The 17,446-nt window shown below is 47.0% G+C and overlaps 2 protein-coding genes across 2 annotated transcripts in view; one reads left to right on the plus strand and one right to left on the minus strand.

Annotated features, from left to right (window-relative positions):
- Positions 1-14,956, minus strand: part of LOC144757632 (uncharacterized) — a 118,625-nt gene extending 103,669 nt beyond the window's left edge. Inside the window, exons 1-2 of the mRNA XM_078646393.1 lie at positions 14,859-14,956; positions 4,441-4,491 (exon numbers count right to left, since the gene is read on the minus strand). The gene's annotated coding sequence lies outside the window, so the exon portion shown is untranslated. The remainder of the gene's footprint in view (positions 1-4,440; positions 4,492-14,858) is intronic.
- Positions 12,198-17,446, plus strand: part of LOC144757471 (uncharacterized) — a 72,392-nt gene continuing 67,143 nt past the window's right edge. The window contains 2 exon segments of the mRNA XM_078646384.1: positions 12,198-12,333; positions 13,114-13,246. The gene's annotated coding sequence lies outside the window, so the exon portion shown is untranslated.

Raw genomic sequence — 17,446 nt, forward strand, 5'->3', positions numbered from 1 at the left:
GCATGTAATTATGTGGCACTGAGTGGTATTATGAGGAGTGTATGTTGTATTCAGTAGAGTGTAATTGTGTGGCTTGTAATTATGTGGCACTGAGTGGTATTGTGTGGAGTGTGTTGCATTCAGTAGAGTGTAATTATGTGGTGTGTAATTATGTGGCACTCAGTGGTATTTGGAGAGTTTGTTGCATTGAGTGCAGTGTAATTATGTAGCATATCATTATGTGGCACTGAGTGGTATTGTGTGGAGTGTTTGAGGTATTCAGTAGAGTGTAATTGTGTGGCGTGTAATTATGTGGCACTGAGTGGTATTGTTTGGAGAGTATGTTGCATTGAGTGTAGTGTAATTATGTAACATAATTATGTGGCACTGAGTGGTATTGTGTGGAGTGTGTCTTGCATTCAGTAGAGTGTAATTATGTGGCACTGAGTGGTATTAGGAGTGCATGTTGCATTCAGTGCAGTGTAATTATGTGGCACTGAGTGGTATTGTGAGGAGTGTGTTGCATTCAGTAGAGTGTAATTATGTGGTGTGTAATTATGTGGCACTGAGTGGTATTTGGAGAGTATGTTGCATTGAGTGCAGTGTAATTAAGTAGCACATAATTATGTGGCACTGAGTGGTATTGTGTTTTGCTATGCTATGCTTTGTTATGTTATGCTATGTTGTGTTATGCTATGCAAAGTTTTGTTGTGTTTTATTATGATATGCTTTGTTTTGCTATACTATGTTTTGTTATGCTATGTTTTGTTATGCTATGCTATGTTATGCTATGTTTTGTTATGCTATGCTAAGCTTTGTTTTGTTATGCTATGCTGTGTTTTGTTAACCCCTTTAAAGCTAGTAAACAAACCTCCCCAGTGCTGCGCTGTCCATTATCCGGTGCTGAACTGGACGTCCAACGGTCGTGCGCAGCACTGGGGAGGTAGTGCCCGTGACGACCGTTGGCCGACGGCAGCACTTAAGGGGTTAAGCTATGCTACGTTTTGTTGTGTTTTGCTATGTTTTGTTATGCTATGTGTTGTTGTGTTTTGTTATGCTACGTTTTGTTATGTTATGTTATGCTATGGTTTGTTTTGCTATCCTATGCTTTTTTTTGTAATGCTATGCTATGTTTAGTTCTGCTATCATATGCTTTGTTTTGTTATGCTATGCTATGTTTTGTTATGCAATGTTTTGTTGTGTTTTGCTATGCTATGCTTTGTTATGCTATGCTATGTTTTGTTATGCTATGCAATGTTTTGTTGTGTTTTATTATGCTATGCTTTGTTTTGCTATGCTATGTTTTGTTATGCTATGTTTTGTTCTGCTATGCTATGTTATGCTATGTTTTGTTATGCTATGCTAAGCTTTGTTTTGTTATGATATGCTGTGTTTTGTTAAGCTATGCTATGTTTTGTTGTGTTTTGCTATGTTTTGTTATGCTATGTGTTGTTGTGTTTTGTTATGCTATGTTTTGTTATGTTATGTTATGCTATGGTTTGTTTTGCTATCCTATGCTTTTTTTGTAATGCTATGCTATGTTTAGTTTTGCTATCCAATGCTTTGTTTTGTTATGCTATGCTATGGTTTGTTATGCTATGTTTTGTTGTGTTTTGCTATGCTATGCTTTGTTATGCTATGCTATGTTTTGTTATGCTATGAAATGTTCTGTTGTGTTTTATTATGCTATGCTTTGCTATGCTATGTTTTGTTATGCTATGCTATGTTATGCTATGTTTTGTTATGCTATGCTAAGCTTTGTTTTGTTATGCTATGCTATGTTGTGTTTTGTTATGCTGTTTTGTTGTGTTTTGTTATGCTAAGTTATGTTATGTTTTGATATGCTTTGTTATGCTATGTTTTGTTATGTATGCTGTGTTTTGTTATACTATGCTTTGTGTTTTGCTATGTTTTGTTATGCAATGCTTTGTTTTGTTATGCTATGTTTTATCTTATGATATGTTTTGTTGTGTATTGTTATGCTATGTTTTGTTTTGCTATGCTTTGTTATGTTTTGTTATGCTATGTTTTGTTGTGTTTTGTCATGCTATGCTGTGCTTTGTAGTGTTTTGCTATGCTATTTCTTGTTTTGTTGTGCTAGGTTTGGTTTTGCTATCCTATGCTTTGTTTTGTTATGCTATGCTATGTTTTGCTATGCTATGATAGGTTTTGTTATGCTATGCTGGTGAGGGTGTGTGAGGGTGAGTGAGGGTGTGTGAGGGTTAGGGGGTGTGAGGGTGAGGGTGTGTGAGGGTGAGAGGGTCGTGAGGGTGAATGAGGGCGGGTGAGGGTGTGAGGGTGAGGGGGTGTGAGGGTGAGGGGTGTGAGGGTGAGGGGGTGTGAGGGTGAGGGGGTGTGAGGGTGAGGGGGTGTGAGGGTGGGTGAGGGTGTGAGGGTGGGTGAGGGTGAGGTTGTAAGGGTGAGTGGATGTGAGGGTGTGTGATGGTGAGGAGGGGTGACCAGAGACAGACAGAGGCCACTGGAGACAGTCAGAGAGCAGCCTAGACAGGGGAGAGAGAGCGGAGAGAGGGAAGAGAGAGCGGAGAGAGGGAAGAGAGAGCGGAGAGTGAGAGGGAAGAGAGAGCGGAGAGTGAGAGGGGAGAGAGAGCGGAGAGTGAGGGTGCATGAGGGTGAGTGAGGGTGCGAGGGTGAGGGGGGGTGAGGGTGTGTGAGGGTGAGAGGGTCGTGAGGGTGAATGAGGGTGGGTGAGGGTGTGAGGGTGAGGGTGAGGGGGTGTGAGGGTGAGGGGGTGTGAGGGTGGGTGAGGGTGTGAGGGTGGGTGAGGGTGAGGTTGTGAGGGTGAGTAGATGTGAGGGTGTGTGATGGTGAGGAGGGGTGACCAGAGACAGACAGAGGCCACTGGAGACAGTCAGAGAGCAGCCTAGACAGGGGAGAGAGAGCGGAGAGAGGGAAGAGAGAGCGGAGAGAGGGAAGAGAGAGCAGAGAGTGAGAGGGAAGAGAGAGCGGAGAGTGAGAGGGGAGAGAGAGCGGAGAGTGAGGGTGCGTGAGGGTGAGTGAGGGTGCGAGGGTGAGGGGGTGTGAGGGTGAGGGTGAGAGGGTCATGAGGGTGAATGAGGGTGGGTGAGGGTGTGAGGGTGAGGGGGTGTGAGGGTGAGGGGTGTGAGGGTGAGGGGTGTGAGGGTGAGGGGTGTGAGGGTGAGGGGGTGTGAGGGTGAGGGGGTGTGAGGGTGAGTAGGGTGTGTGAGGGTGAGGGGGTGAGGGTGAGGGGGTGTGAGGGTGAGGGTGTGTGGGGGTGAGGGGGTGTGAGGGTGAGGGGGTGTGAGGGTGAGGGTGGGTGAGGGTGAGAGGGTCGTGAGGGGGTGAGGGTGAGTGAGGGTGTGTGAGGATGAGGGGGTGAGGGTGAGTGAGGGTGTGAGGGTGAGGGGGTGTGAGGGTGAGGCGGTGTGAGGGTGAGGGGGTGTGAGGGGGTGTGAGGGGGGGTGAGGGTGGGTGAGGGTGAGTGAGGGTGTGTGAGGGTGAGAGGATGTGAGGGTATGTGATGGTGAGGAGGTGTGAGGGTGAGGGTGGTTGAGGGGGTGTGAGGGTGAGGGGTGTGAGGGTGAGGGGGTGTGAGGGTGAGTGGGTGTGTGAGGGGGTGTGAGGGTGAGGGTGAGTGAGGGGGTGTGAGGGTGAGGGTGTGTGAGGGGGTGAGGGTGAGGGGGTGAGGATTAGGGGGTGTGAGGGTGAGGGTGTGAGGGTAAGGGTGTGTGAGGGGGTGTGAAGGTGTGTGAGGGTGGGTGAGGGGTGTGAGGTGAGGGTGACTGAGGGGGTGTGAGGGTGAGTGAGGGTGTGTGAGGGTGAGTGAGGGGGTGTGATGGTGGTTGTGTGAGGGTGACAGGGTGTGCGAGAGTGAGGGTAAGGGTGTGTGAGAGTGAGGGGGTGAGGGTGAGGGGGTGTGAGGGTGAGTGAGGGTGAGAGGGTTGTGAGGGGGGTGAGGGTGTGGGGGTGAGTAAGGGTGTGTGAGGATGAGGGGGTGAGGGTGAGGGAGGGTGCGAGGGTGAGGGGGTGTGAGGGTGAGGGAGTGTGAGGTTAGGTGAGGGTGGGTGCGGGTGAGAGGGTGAGTGGATGTGAGGGTGTGTGATGGTGAGGAGGGGTGACCAGAGACAGACAGAGGCCACTGGAGACAGTCAGAGAGCAGCCTAGACAGGGGAGAGAGAGTGGAGAGAGGGAAGAGAGAGCGGTGAGTGAGAGGGAAGAGAGAGCGGAGAGTGAGAGGGAAGAGAGAGCGGAGAGTGAGAGGGGAGAGAGAGCGGAGAGTGAGGGTGCGTGAGGGTGAGTGAGGGTGCGAGGGTGAAGGGGGGTGAGGGTGAGGGGGTGTGAGGGTGGGTGAGGGTGTGAGGGTGGGTGAGGGTGAGACAATAAAAAACTAACCAAAAAGCAACAAAACTAGAAAATGCATTTCCAAAAGCTGCAAAAGAGAAACTGTTAATACAAATTAACAATATTAAACGTTGTTGGTACCTTAGTAATGTGCTTACTTCTGGGCTTCACTCCATCTGCAGCAATACCGCTCTGAAAGGAGAAATTACTGCTGTGAGTCTCAGAGTCTTCAGTATTACTGGTCTCAGTCACGAAGACTGTGGTGTCGGAAGATAACTTTCTCTTATTTGGCTTTACTGTTCCACCTGTCACACCATCACTTTTAGCAGACACGCTACTGTCAGCAGCATCATAACTTCAGACAGATCAGCAAAGCGGATACCACCACTCACATTGGGTGAACAGACTCGCCTCTGCTTCTTGTGGAGAAGTGTGGCTCACTGGTTAGAGGAGGCAGACCTGGAAGCAGAGGTCAGCCGGGGACCAGGGTTCAATTCCCGGCTTGGCGGGGTCTTGAGTCCTAAAATGTCCATGGACTCGACAATTCTCGCTCCGGTGCCTACTCGATCCACGGGTTCACACTCTGCGACTCTGGTCAATAGCTTGCTTAATCTCCACAACGGCCCCTCGCGGCGGGATGCCTGGCTTTCACCTTGCGGATACCCTGCCAGGGTTATCTCACAGGGGAATACCAGGACAGGTTCCCTAAGCAAGCGCTTAGAAACCGCTGGGTGATTTGCGCTATATAAATTCCTATACATTTACATTTACATACATCCACTCTGTTCTCAAATTTGCTTGGGGCTGCCAAAATGCAAAGAGCTGCAATATATTCGCCACACTTTCCTGACTACCTTGTTTTAAAAAGTTGTGACATTCAAGCGTGATTCTTGGTTCATCTCCAACCTGAATTGTTTTAGAGGTTCTATTGCCACACAATACTATTCCCATATTCCAGTTTGTCCACAGGGTGCTTCAAGCCTGGTAGGTTATCAACTGCCTGTTTTGCAGATAATTTCAGATAGTTTTTGTAAGAAACTGAATTATTATTTACGGTAGATGAGGAACAATCACAACGGTTGTCAGAATGAACTTTCAAAGCCATTCAATTAACCTAGGATCAACCCCCTGGTACCTAAGCACGGAACAGGCAGGCTTAACTTAAGGTAATATGTCAAATATTTATGCAGAAACCAAAAAAGTCAAAGTCAAAATGCAAAACAATAAAAAACCCAAACTAAAATAGAAAAAAAAAAGTAAAATGTATTGAACACTAAAATGACAAAATCCAATAAGGGGAATGAGATATGAACTGTAACGCTGTAAGAATCACAAGGTGGCAATGGATGAGGGGCCCGGGCATGGATTAGTCTCTCTGGAGCTGACTGCCAAGTCTGAGTGAACTTGTTCTCCCTGTTCAGCAGGAAGTCACTATACCGGAGGAAGGGCTTTAAGTGGAATGAAAAACCTTGTGATGGCTCCCAGAGGGACGTGGTCGGTGTAATGAAGGGCATGGCTTAAAAACCCAAACTGAAAATCCATGCTCGGCATAGTGTGTCGCCCCACTGGTATTTTGCTGCTTCGACATTCCATCCATATACAACAAGTAACATTACATCTACTACAAGCCAGGACTATTGGCTTTGTCAATGGTTGTTAGGTGCATAAGATAAATATGCAACAGCGATGGCTTCAAAGCTTGAGGGGGGCTGCTAAGGGTGAGAGGGGGCTGCGAGAGGTGAGAGTACTGTAGCTGTATTGAGAGCGGTGCTGCAAGGGTGTAATGGGTGCTGCGAGGGTGTGATGGGCGCTGCGAGGGTGTGATGGGCACTGCGAGGGTGTGATGGGCACTGCGAGGGTGTGATGGGCGCTGCGAGGGTGTGATGGGCACTGCGAGGGTGTGATGGGCGCTGCGAGGGCGTGATGGGCGCTGCGAGGATGTGAGAGGCGCTGCGAGGATGTGAGAGGCGCTGTGGGGTGGTGAGAGGATGCTGTGAGGGGTGCTGCTGGGGATGAGAGTGGCGCTACTAAGGGTGAGAGGGGCTCTGCTAGAGGTGAGAAAGAACTCCAGGTGGTGTGAAAGCTGCACTGCTTGAGCGAGAGAGGGCCTGGTGGGGGTAACAGATGTGCTGAAGAGGGAGCGAAAGGGCACTGTAGTAGACTGCAGGGGGCAAGGGATGCCCTGCAAGGGGGGAGAGGAGACATTGCTGGTGGGAGAAGGGCACTGACGTGTACCTGGGAGCTGTGCACGAGAGGGGATCGCTGCAGACTTCATCGAGGGCATCGACAAGGGTGAGGCTGGGGGCACTACCACAGTGAGGAGTGCCATGGCAGTGGCTAACAACAACTAAAGGATGGAGCAGATAGTGTGATAAGTGTGTAAACGGGCGCTCCTCTGGTGTGAGATTGGATGCCCGACGGAGGGAGGCAGGGCAACGCGTCACTGGTTGAAGGTGTAACTCGGGGAGTGATCAGAGGTGCGAGTCTGGTAGTGAGCCGTCACAGTGAGATCTTGAAAGGAGTGAGTTTGTATGGGGGGGAAGTCCCTGTCTACCAGGACTGTGTGTGCACGCGTGTGGTTGAGGTGTGAATAGGGCGCACACTGCAAGAAGTCAATGTGGGGAGAGTGGATGGGTGCACGGGTGATAGTGAGTGTATGGAATCACCGTGTGAAGGTTGCATCCGTGCAGGTGGTGATAAAGCAAGGAGAGAGTGAACCAGTGTGTGTTATGACTGTCTGCTGGAGGGCTGTGTGCAGCGATGAAGGGCTGCTCGTTGAAGGTGTGTGCAGCGTGATTATGAGGGGACTGTGAGTGCTGGTAGTGTCTGAGAACAACTGTCTGCCAGCAGTGCGTGATACGTCACCGATGCCCTGAAAACGCACTGAAAACGCGCTGGCGGTACATATATCGCTGTGACACCCCTCATGGAAAGTGTGTGTAAGGCGCGTGTCTTCAGAGAAATGTGTGCACCGGGAACCATTGTGCAGACGTTATATCAGAGGGAGTGCGTCAGTGAGATTGTGCATAGAGAGGCTTCTTGCAGAAAGTCACTACAACAAAGTGTGTGCAGGGGAGTGCGTGTATGGGGGTCACCAGCTAGGAAGTCGCCACAGCTGATTAGGAAGTCACTGCAAGAAAAGTGTGTGCAAAGGGGGTCACCAGCTAGGTAGCCACTAGCCACTGCAGGGAGAGTGCGTGCAGGGTGAGTGTGTGCATGGTGAATACCTGCTAGGAAGTCACCGCAGGGAAAGTGTGTGCAAGGTAAGTGCGTGCATGGGGGGTCACTGGCTCGGAAGTTATTGCGACAAAAGTGTGTGCAGGGTGAAGGCATGAATGGGGGTCACCAGCTAGGAAGTCGCTTTAAGGAAAGTGTTTGCAGGGTGAGTGCATGCATGTGGGTCACCAGCTAGGAAGTCGCTTTGAGGAAAGTGTGTGCAGGATGAGTGCATGCATGGGGGAGTTACTGGCTTGAAAGTTATGTGGCCTACACTGTCATCCACTCGAAAGGCTGTTCTGTTCTGTATTATTACATGTGTGGTATACGAGGCTCCGAGTAGGATTGCATGCCATGAGTCAGCAGGGGGCAGTTATTCCGCAGCTGTTTACTCCTGCCGCTCATGAGTATTCTAAGGTATGGGTAATCCACACGCACAGGGGTGTAATCACTCAGAAAAACACAGCAGGCCGCACACTTTAATTTGACAAGTCCCAAAGCAGCTCTGTGATCAAGAACAGAGAATGGTGCGTGTGTGCATGCTTACGTGCGTGTGTGGGGATTGCCCTAGTGTAAAATGTCAATGTCTGTGTTCCCTCACAGATTTTCTGTAATTTTCGCCAATACAGCGCTTAAGGGCCCTAGTCTGCGAAGATATCTGCTTGTGGGTTATTATGTTAACATTTTAAATGCTGCACCTTTTAATTTGTTCCGATATGAAAAGATCATTAACCCGCACCAGCTTTGATAATGGGAAGGAAAGCGTTTTTAAAGGGAACTTGCGAGAAAGTAACTCTTTTTTGAGGAAATATTGTTTCTTTGTGGCGGATTGCTGTGTTCAAGTTGTACAATTGGGAAAAACCTGATCTATGAAAAGGCCAATATTCGTGATGCCCATAAAACTTAAATCTGGTAGTAAACATCTGGCGACCTGCCGAGATGCAAGTAACGCTGAACGGCCGGTCCCACACAAAATACTGGCTGGGCACAGAGTTTGCACCGCGTGGGACGGGATCGTCCACGCGTAAAATCGATATAAAGCAAGGATTTTGACTTCAGCGTGTATTTATAGCTCCCGGGAATTCTGTGCTACATGTCCACCACGTCCACCACCACCACTTACACCACCACATCCACCACAACCAAGTCCACCACCACCATGTCCACCATCATCACCACGTCCACCACCACCACCATGTCCACATCCACCACTACCATGTCCACCACTACCATAGCCAACACCACCACATCCACTACCACCACCACATCCACCACCACATCCACCACCTCCACCACCACCACATCCACCACCACCATGTCCACCACCACCACGTCCCCACCACCACATCCACCACTACCACATCCACCACCACCATGTCCACCACGTCCACCACATCTACCACCACCACCACGTCCACCACCACCATGTCCACCACCACCATGTCTACCACCATCACCACGTCCACCACCACCATGTCCACCACCATCACCACGTCCACCAACAAGTCCACCACCACCACATCCACTACCCCGTCCACCACCACCACCATGTCCACCACCACCGCATCCACCACCACGTCCATCACCACCACCACCACCATGTCCACCAACTCGTGCACCACGACCACATCCACCACGTTCACCACCACCATGTCCACCACCATGAGACCCACCTCCACCACAACCACGTCCACCAGCACCACACCCACCACCACCACGTCCACCACCACATCCACCACCACCACGTCCACCACCATCACATCCACTACCACCACATCCACTACCACCACCACGTCCACCACCATGTCCACCACCACACCCATCTCCACCATCACCACACCTACCACCACCACATTCACCACCACCACATCCACCACCACCACCACACCCACCACCACGTCCATCACCATATCCACCACCACCACCACCACATCCACCAAAACCACTACCTCCACCACCACCATGTCCACCACCACCATGTCCACCACCACCACATCCACCTCCACCACCACATCCACCACTACCACGTCCACCACCACCATGTCCACCACATCCACCACATCTAACACTACCACCACGTCCACCACCACCATGTACACCACATACATCACCACCATGTCCACCACCATCACCACATCCACCGCAACCACATCCACCACCATCACCACCACCACCACGTCTACTACTACCACATCCACCGCCACCACATCCACCACCACCACGTGGTTCAGAGCACCTTGTTTAGGAAAGCTACTTTGTGCAACAGTATTCTGCACGCCACCAGTGCACATGCCAGATCAGTTGTCTCCAATATCCCCTATGGGGAAATGGTTAGGACACGATGTAATTGCAGTAGGGAGACTGAATTTAAGAAAAACGTTATGGATATCAAACAAAGATTTGCTAAGAGGGGTTATGAACAGGATACACTAGACAAGGCAGAACGTCGTATACAAAACCTTCCTAGAATAGGTACATTGCAAACGAAAAATACCAAAAAGGACAGAGGTACTGGTTTCCATGGAGACAAGGTCTCATTTTACACAAACTATACTGCACGTAGTAAGAAGATCTTTCAAGCATTTAGGAGACATTGGCATTTATTGGTGGACATTCCCAAATTGCGGCCCTTCATTAGCCAGAGACCTTCACTTGTATATAGAAGGGGTAAAACATTGAGACATACACTCTGCCTAAGTTACATTACCACCAAACCGCCGACCACATGGTTTCCACCTGCTCCTGGGGGATTTTACACATGTTCCACGTGCAATGTTTGTATTTTTGGTCTCAATAAGTGCAGTGAGTTTGAATATAATGGCAGTAAAAAATATATCATTAGACACTTTATTAATTGTAACACGCAGTATGCGATATATATTCTGGAATGTCCATGCAAGATGATCTATGTTGGCAGTACTGCACGTAATCTCAAGAAGAGAATTCAGGAACATCGCCGTGCACTTGTCCATGAAGACAATAGATACCCAATGACTGATCACTATCGCAATGCTCATAATGGGGATACAAACTTCAAATTTTTGGGGATTGACCATGTGCCACCAAACAGCAGGGGTGGGGATAGAGAACTCACGTTGCGACAGGTGGAAGCTAAATGGATTTGTAGATTGAGGGCCGTGGACAGAGGTCATAAAACGGACCATGAATTCCACCATTTCCTCAACTGAAATCATCCCTGACTAACCTAGCTTATTTCCGGGCTATTTCCATCAATATATATATATATATACACAGTCTGCCCACCCTTTTGATTCATTATATGCTTCCTGTCCACTTTTAGGAAATTTTGCATGTAATTTATATGTTCGTGGTGGCCATCATATGTTCTCTGTTCTGATTCCTGTATAGACTGTGGACTTTTCAGCAGTTATTCCTGCTGACTGATTTTGGTGCTACCCAACTGTTGTTGCTTAATAAGACACATTTTTATTCTGGTATTTCCCCATGGGCGTTGCCCTCTGCAAAGTACATACTCTGTTAAGACACCAGTTTCTGTTTTTACCCTCTCCGTTGAGATACTGACTTTTCCTAGCCACTCTCTTTCCCCATTATGGAATAATGATTCAGAATACATTGGCATGTATGTATTCTGTTTGGCCATAGTTTGTAATTTTTCTGTTTATTTTTTCTTTTAAGATTTAAATAAGAGTATCGTTTCTCTCTTTCTTTTCTTCAGAATACATTGGTATGTATGTATTCCGTTTGGCACTAGTTTGTAATTATTTTTTTTTTCTTCCTACGGCACGAATTTTGAATTAATATGCTTTGAACAATTTGCATTCTTGAGATATGCCACATTAGATTGCGGTTGGCCATTACAGTTGGAACCATTAGTAGGTTCATACAGGACATCCGGCGGCCTTCTGTTTGCATGGATATGTTAGGTGTCATCTGAATTCGTATAATATACACTGGGTATTATTGTGTTTTTTGTTTTTACTTTTTCTTCTTTTTTATCTTTTTGGGTTCTATGACTTTAATCAATATACCCGAAGCGGAACTGTTACGTAACACGTGATGCCCTTGTTCTTTCTACTGTTTCTACTATTACGAGTATGTCTGTCTTTCCGCTAAACGGAACTTGGATTGTGGCCAACGTAGTCTTTTTTCTAAAAATCTTTTCAGTTCCCTGTATTTGACGGGAACTAGGCATTATTTAAGACGCCTGATTGTGTGCGCCATTCACTCTGTGAAGACCCGAGACACCGACACTTTGATTTGAGGTAAGCGCATATCACTGTATGAGTAGGGCTATGTGGGATTCATTGGTAGGAATTTCTGACGGCCACTTTGCCCCTTTTGTAACAATTAGCTATTGGTGAACTATAGTGCAGACAGTGTCTCGGCACTTTTACATTCTATTTTCATGATATAGTATCGTTACAATGTGACCGCTGTGCCAATCACATCTTTTGCAGATATCCATACGGGTGGCTGTGCCGGCCCCTCTTTTTAAGATTCAGCTTACTACGTGTGCACTTAGTCATGCCTTATTATTCTTTCTTGTCAACGACTGGATGACTCACTAGCACGGTGTTAGTTTAGGCGAAAGTACGGTGTTTATGCACGCTTTTGGACTGTTCTTGCATGTATTATGAAGCATTTTTTAAGACGTGCGTTTTAGAAAAATGGTGTGATTATTTACGGTTATATTTTTCGATCTTAATTTTTTTGCTAGCTCGCATTGGCCCTTATCATGGAGACTACAATAATTGATGTATGATTTGACGGATTTCGAGACCAAATCACTTCCTCGTCTGCAGTACCGTGACTCAGACCTATCTTCCAAATTCCGGGGTAGGTACATTTTAACAATGATCTTGTTGACATCGGCGCAAATTTGCAGGTATATCTCCAGTTAGAAAATTATTAGGGGCCATGTTCAGGCATCACACTGGTTTGTGACTCCAGCATAATGTTTTAAAGTGACTGTCTTTCAACATAAGGTTTTAAAATGACAGCCTTTTGGCCACATTTTTCTATTACTGCAATCTTTCTGATTTATACAGCAACTCGCAAAAGGTTCGCTCACCAATAATAATATATATTTTTTTGTTTTACAAATTTACAAACGGTTTGTGGTTTTCTGTTTTCTGGTTTCAAGCTTTGCAAACAGTGACGTATTACGTTCCATTCTCATAATGCATACAGTGATTAATCATGTCCCAGCATCGCTGTGTTAGCGTCAATTTTTGCATAACATATGGTTAAAAAACTTGGAGCCTTGTTGGCAATATGTAATTGCTGGACCGCCATCTCACCAGCTAGTGACTGACACGCTTGGGCTAATTCTATTGCGTAGGCTCATTTGTAATAGTTTTTTAGTATCATGTATACTCACTCGGGTGTAGGTTTTTATTCATAGTGATTATTTTTTTGTTGTTGTTTGTATAAATTGTCCTTTTAATTTATGTACAAAATGTGTTTTTGCAATATTTCTTTAGGTGTTAAATCCTTTAGGTCTTGTATTTATCTATGGTCCAAGAATGTTTTGTTTTTTTGTTTATATGTACGTTGGAATTGTACACTTTGCATGTATTTGATACTTATGTATTATATTTATGTTTCTACTTCCAGCCCTGACGAAGTTCACGTCTAGAACGAAACGCGTTGACTGAGGTTTCATGTTCATGTTTCACCATTGACCCAGTAATGCACACCAGAACCGGAGTCCTCAAGGACAACTGTGGCAATCAAACCACACACACAGGTATCTAGGTAATCCATAGGATTGCTTCTGTTGTGGGGTGGGAAGGGGGAGTTCCATAAATCTAATGCCATTTGAATATAATTAAATTGGGGACTTTACTATAAGGACAATAGTACTTCAAGGAAGTAAGCGGCCACTGAGGCATTTATGCCACACACATGTTTATTTGTTGACAGGAAAATACACTATGCAAAATGTTTCAGTAACTGACAGCTTTTGGTTAAACCTGGGCAGAATCATTCAAATTCAAACTTTCGTTGACAACGAATTAGAAATGTATGGTTGTGTGTACAGCGCCCTAGGCCATAAGGGCCCACACAAAAGCTTCAAATTTAAGTTTTCTAATGTTACTAAAAAGACCATGAGACTGAAGATAACAAGCATTTGCAATGCAACAGGTTGCACATTTACATGAGTTTAAGCTATTGGGATTGTAAATGACAAAGCATTTTATTTATGTTTTGAAAACCAAAACATAAATAAAAGGCATTGTCATTTACAATGCCAATAGCTCAAACTTGCGTAAATGTGAGACCAATTGCATTGCAAATGCTTGTTCCAGTTTGTTGTGTGTCCAAACACCCATTTGGTAGCTAGTAGCAGGTATACCCCAACTGCCTGGCATTTAGTGAATATCAAATGACTCGCTAGTGGGCTGCCAACTATCAGGGTCGCACTGAGATAGAGAATATTTACGGGCACCAAAATAAAAATGCTCACCATTAGTGAATTAAATAGCTGAAGAAGTGGCATCTATAAGCTAACTGTAATGCACAGCTATCATGCAAATGGAAATTAATAATAGACTACTGCGTAGAATATCTGTGCAATGCAATAAAAAAAGTACATAGATATGCAAGTCAGATTCAGAGAGGACTATATTCATTCTATATCATGCATTACAATATTTTAGCTTTCTCCCACTGGAAACTTGCTCTGGCCAATAAAAGTTAATGTTAACATGTTCCCCCACGTTTCATTAAAACTCTCCCACATTGTTGTACCAAAATACATTTAAGCCTTCTTTATTTATGTACATGAGAGCATACACTGCTCATGTGCGTGCTTATAATACGTGAATCACGGTTCATTACCATTAAAGAGAGGTATAATAAACTTGCATTGTCCCTCTCTGTGACATTACTGCACACTGCCTATGCTACTTTGCAAACGCTGCCCCTCTAAAACCTATTTTTTGTTTTGTTTAAGGCTCGTGCCCCTGTACTTTTCATTTTTGTACTTGCGGTTTGCTGTTCTCAGTATCTGTATGGACTTAAATATACAAAAGTGATGTTATTACAATCCTTAAAATAGCAAATGTGCCATTTGTGACTTAAGTGAGGACGGAGGTGCAGGAGACTGATTAGTTAAGTGGTGAATAAATACACCAGCCTCGTCACACTCATACTTCCTTGAAGGCTTGACGAGCCTGTCTGCTCTGACATTTCTGGAAAGTTAGGGAGGGATTAGCAAAATGAGCAGCTTTTACTCTCATGTGACCACCGAGATAATCATCGATCGATGCAGACAACAACAACAACAACAGATGAACCCCGGAGAGCAGGTTCGAGACCCTCCAGCACCAGACAATCTTTGTATCTCTGGACCTCACCTGGGGTTCAATGTGGCTGTTGTGCTCCCTGTTGAGACTGAGGTCAGGACTGAACCATGAGCGCGAGGTTAACTGCGCATGCGCGGAGGACAGACACTTCTTCCCGCCACGGAGCACGAGGCGCCTCGCGCCACACCACACGCTGAGATTGAAGTACAAAGCTCTTTGGTCTGGTTCCTCTATGGAGAGGGAGAGGGAAGTGTCTTTCCTCTGCGCAGGCGCACTAGAACTGAGATATCTGTTATGGGCAGTTCACAGGGCACAGGCTGCATTCCGTGCAAGGTCCGACCTCGGCGATAGAAAGTAGTATCTTCGCACCGCACGTGCGTAGCTGTGACGCGCGGTGCTGCGCGTGCGCAGCCTGAGACGCCATGTTTTGTTTAACTGTGGCAACAGGGAGACGGCCTCCAGCGTGGATGGTGCCACCCCTGAGTCAGCTGCACTTAACTCCGAATAACCAACGGCAGCCGCCTGCGCGCCCACTGCTGAAGAGAGACTGAAGGCAGTGATATCCGAGGGGGCAAAGGTTGGATTCAAAGCAGAGAGCGCTCGAGACAACCGAGGCCGCGGGAGCCCATGGGCAGGGAGGGTTCTGGAGCCAGTGGGTCTAGGTGTGGCGCATAGGATTGCAGCATTCGTGGTGGTGACACCTGCACGAGACAACCGAGGCCGCGGGAGCCCATGGGCAGGGAGTGTTCTGGAGCCAGTGGGTCAAGGTGTGGCGCATATGATTGCAGCATTCGTGGTGGTGACACCTGCACGAGACAACCGAGGCCGCGGGAGCCCATGGCAGGGAGGGTTCTTGAGCCAGTGGGTCAAGGTGTGGCGCATAGGATAGCAGCATTCGTGGTGGTGACACCTGCACGAGACAACCAAGGCCCCAGGAGCCCATGGGCAGGGAGGGTTCTTGAGCCAGTGGGTCAAGGTGTGGCGCATAGGATTGCAGCATTCGTGGTGGTGACACCTGCACGAGACAACCGAGGCCGCGGGAGCCCATGGGCAGGGAGGGTTCTTGAGCCAGTGGTTCAAGGTGTGGCGCATAGGATTGCAGCATTCGTGGTGGTGACACCTGCTCGAGACAACCGAGGCCGCGGAAGCCTCCTGGCAGGGAGGGTTCTGGAGCCAGTGGGTCAAGGTGTGGCGCATAGGATTGCAGCATTCGTGGTGGTGACACCTGCACGAGACAACCGAGGCCGCAGAAGACTCCTGGCAGGACGGTTCTGGAGCCCGTGCTTTAAGGTGTGAGGGCAGCTCAGAGGGTTGCAGCATTCGTGGTTGTGAGCTCAGCCTGGTGACAGGAAAGATGCTCTGCAGCCACAGTGTGCGTCACAAGGTTACAAGTCGACTGGTTTAAAGCAGAGATTCAGGGCCTGCATTCATTTCATTTGATGTCAGCACCGTGAAGCAATGATGCTTGGTGTTTATTAGCAGGTAAACACGCGTGCTTTCTACACATGAATAGTATTTGTATCTGCTTACAGGCTTCTTTCATGTGTCATACGCAGGGCTTTAAGTGGGACGGGTGTCGATCCAGCAGGACCTCCCTTCACTATGTATGTCATTTCAAAGAGACTCCTTATAGTTCTTTCACAGTCTCATCATTTCAGAAGTGAAGCATTTTCAATATTCTACACAATGAAGCCATAGTCGTTGCTTTTTTATCTTATGCAACTAGGGTGAGTAACTAGCATGGGTGCATATTCAGGACACTGAGGGTAAACATTCAGGGCAATGGCTGGATAGTGGTTTCCATACATTTGTGACTTAAGAAAAGAAAGTGCATTCAAATCGGATGCATCCAGTCCCCGCAGCGCCATAGTGCACTCTCAATGAACTGGGAAAGTGAAGCCTGCCAGAAATAAATGACGTCATAGTGCACTCTCAATGATCTGGGAAAGTGAAGCCTGCCAGAAATGAATTACGTCACACAAGACATACAGCCACTTAGCAGTTTCACATTCTTTTGCTCGTGGTCTCTTCTTTGTAACTTACACCACTGATAACTAGTCTTCTTCCCTGCATAGAACTGCACACGTTACCTTTCCTTATTTGCCTTTCTCAAACAAGTCATAACGCTTTTTCAAAGTTCCTTCAAATTATATTACAGAAAGGTTACGGGTGGTGCTACGATACACTATTGTGGCCAGCCTCTTTGGCGGCTCTCCTTGAACATTTGGAGCAAATTAGGGACTATGTCCTGAACCAACAGTTTATACGGGAAACACCCATTACAACACAGTCATTACAACCTTTACAACGTGGGTGTTACAACGCAACTGCATTTACATCACATGTCACTACAACACATGTCACTACAACGCATTTCATTACATCGCATGCCATTATAACGCATGCCATTAAAACACATGCCATTACATTGCATTATAAGATAAGTAATGGAGTTTTTTTTGTATTAGGGTGGGTATGGGTTTGGGGGTACATGGGAATAGTCATTTTTACCCCTAGGCTATCTAACACTTTCCCTAAGGTTGCGCTCACAAGAGTGGGAATAGTCATTTTTACCTCTGTGCTATCCAACACTTACCCTACTGTTGCACTCACTGGAGTAGGAATAGTAATTTTTACCC

This window comes from Lissotriton helveticus, chromosome 1_1, assembly GCF_964261635.1.
Source record: "Lissotriton helveticus chromosome 1_1, aLisHel1.1, whole genome shotgun sequence".
In the NCBI taxonomy this organism is placed as follows: domain Eukaryota; kingdom Metazoa; phylum Chordata; class Amphibia; order Caudata; family Salamandridae; genus Lissotriton; species Lissotriton helveticus.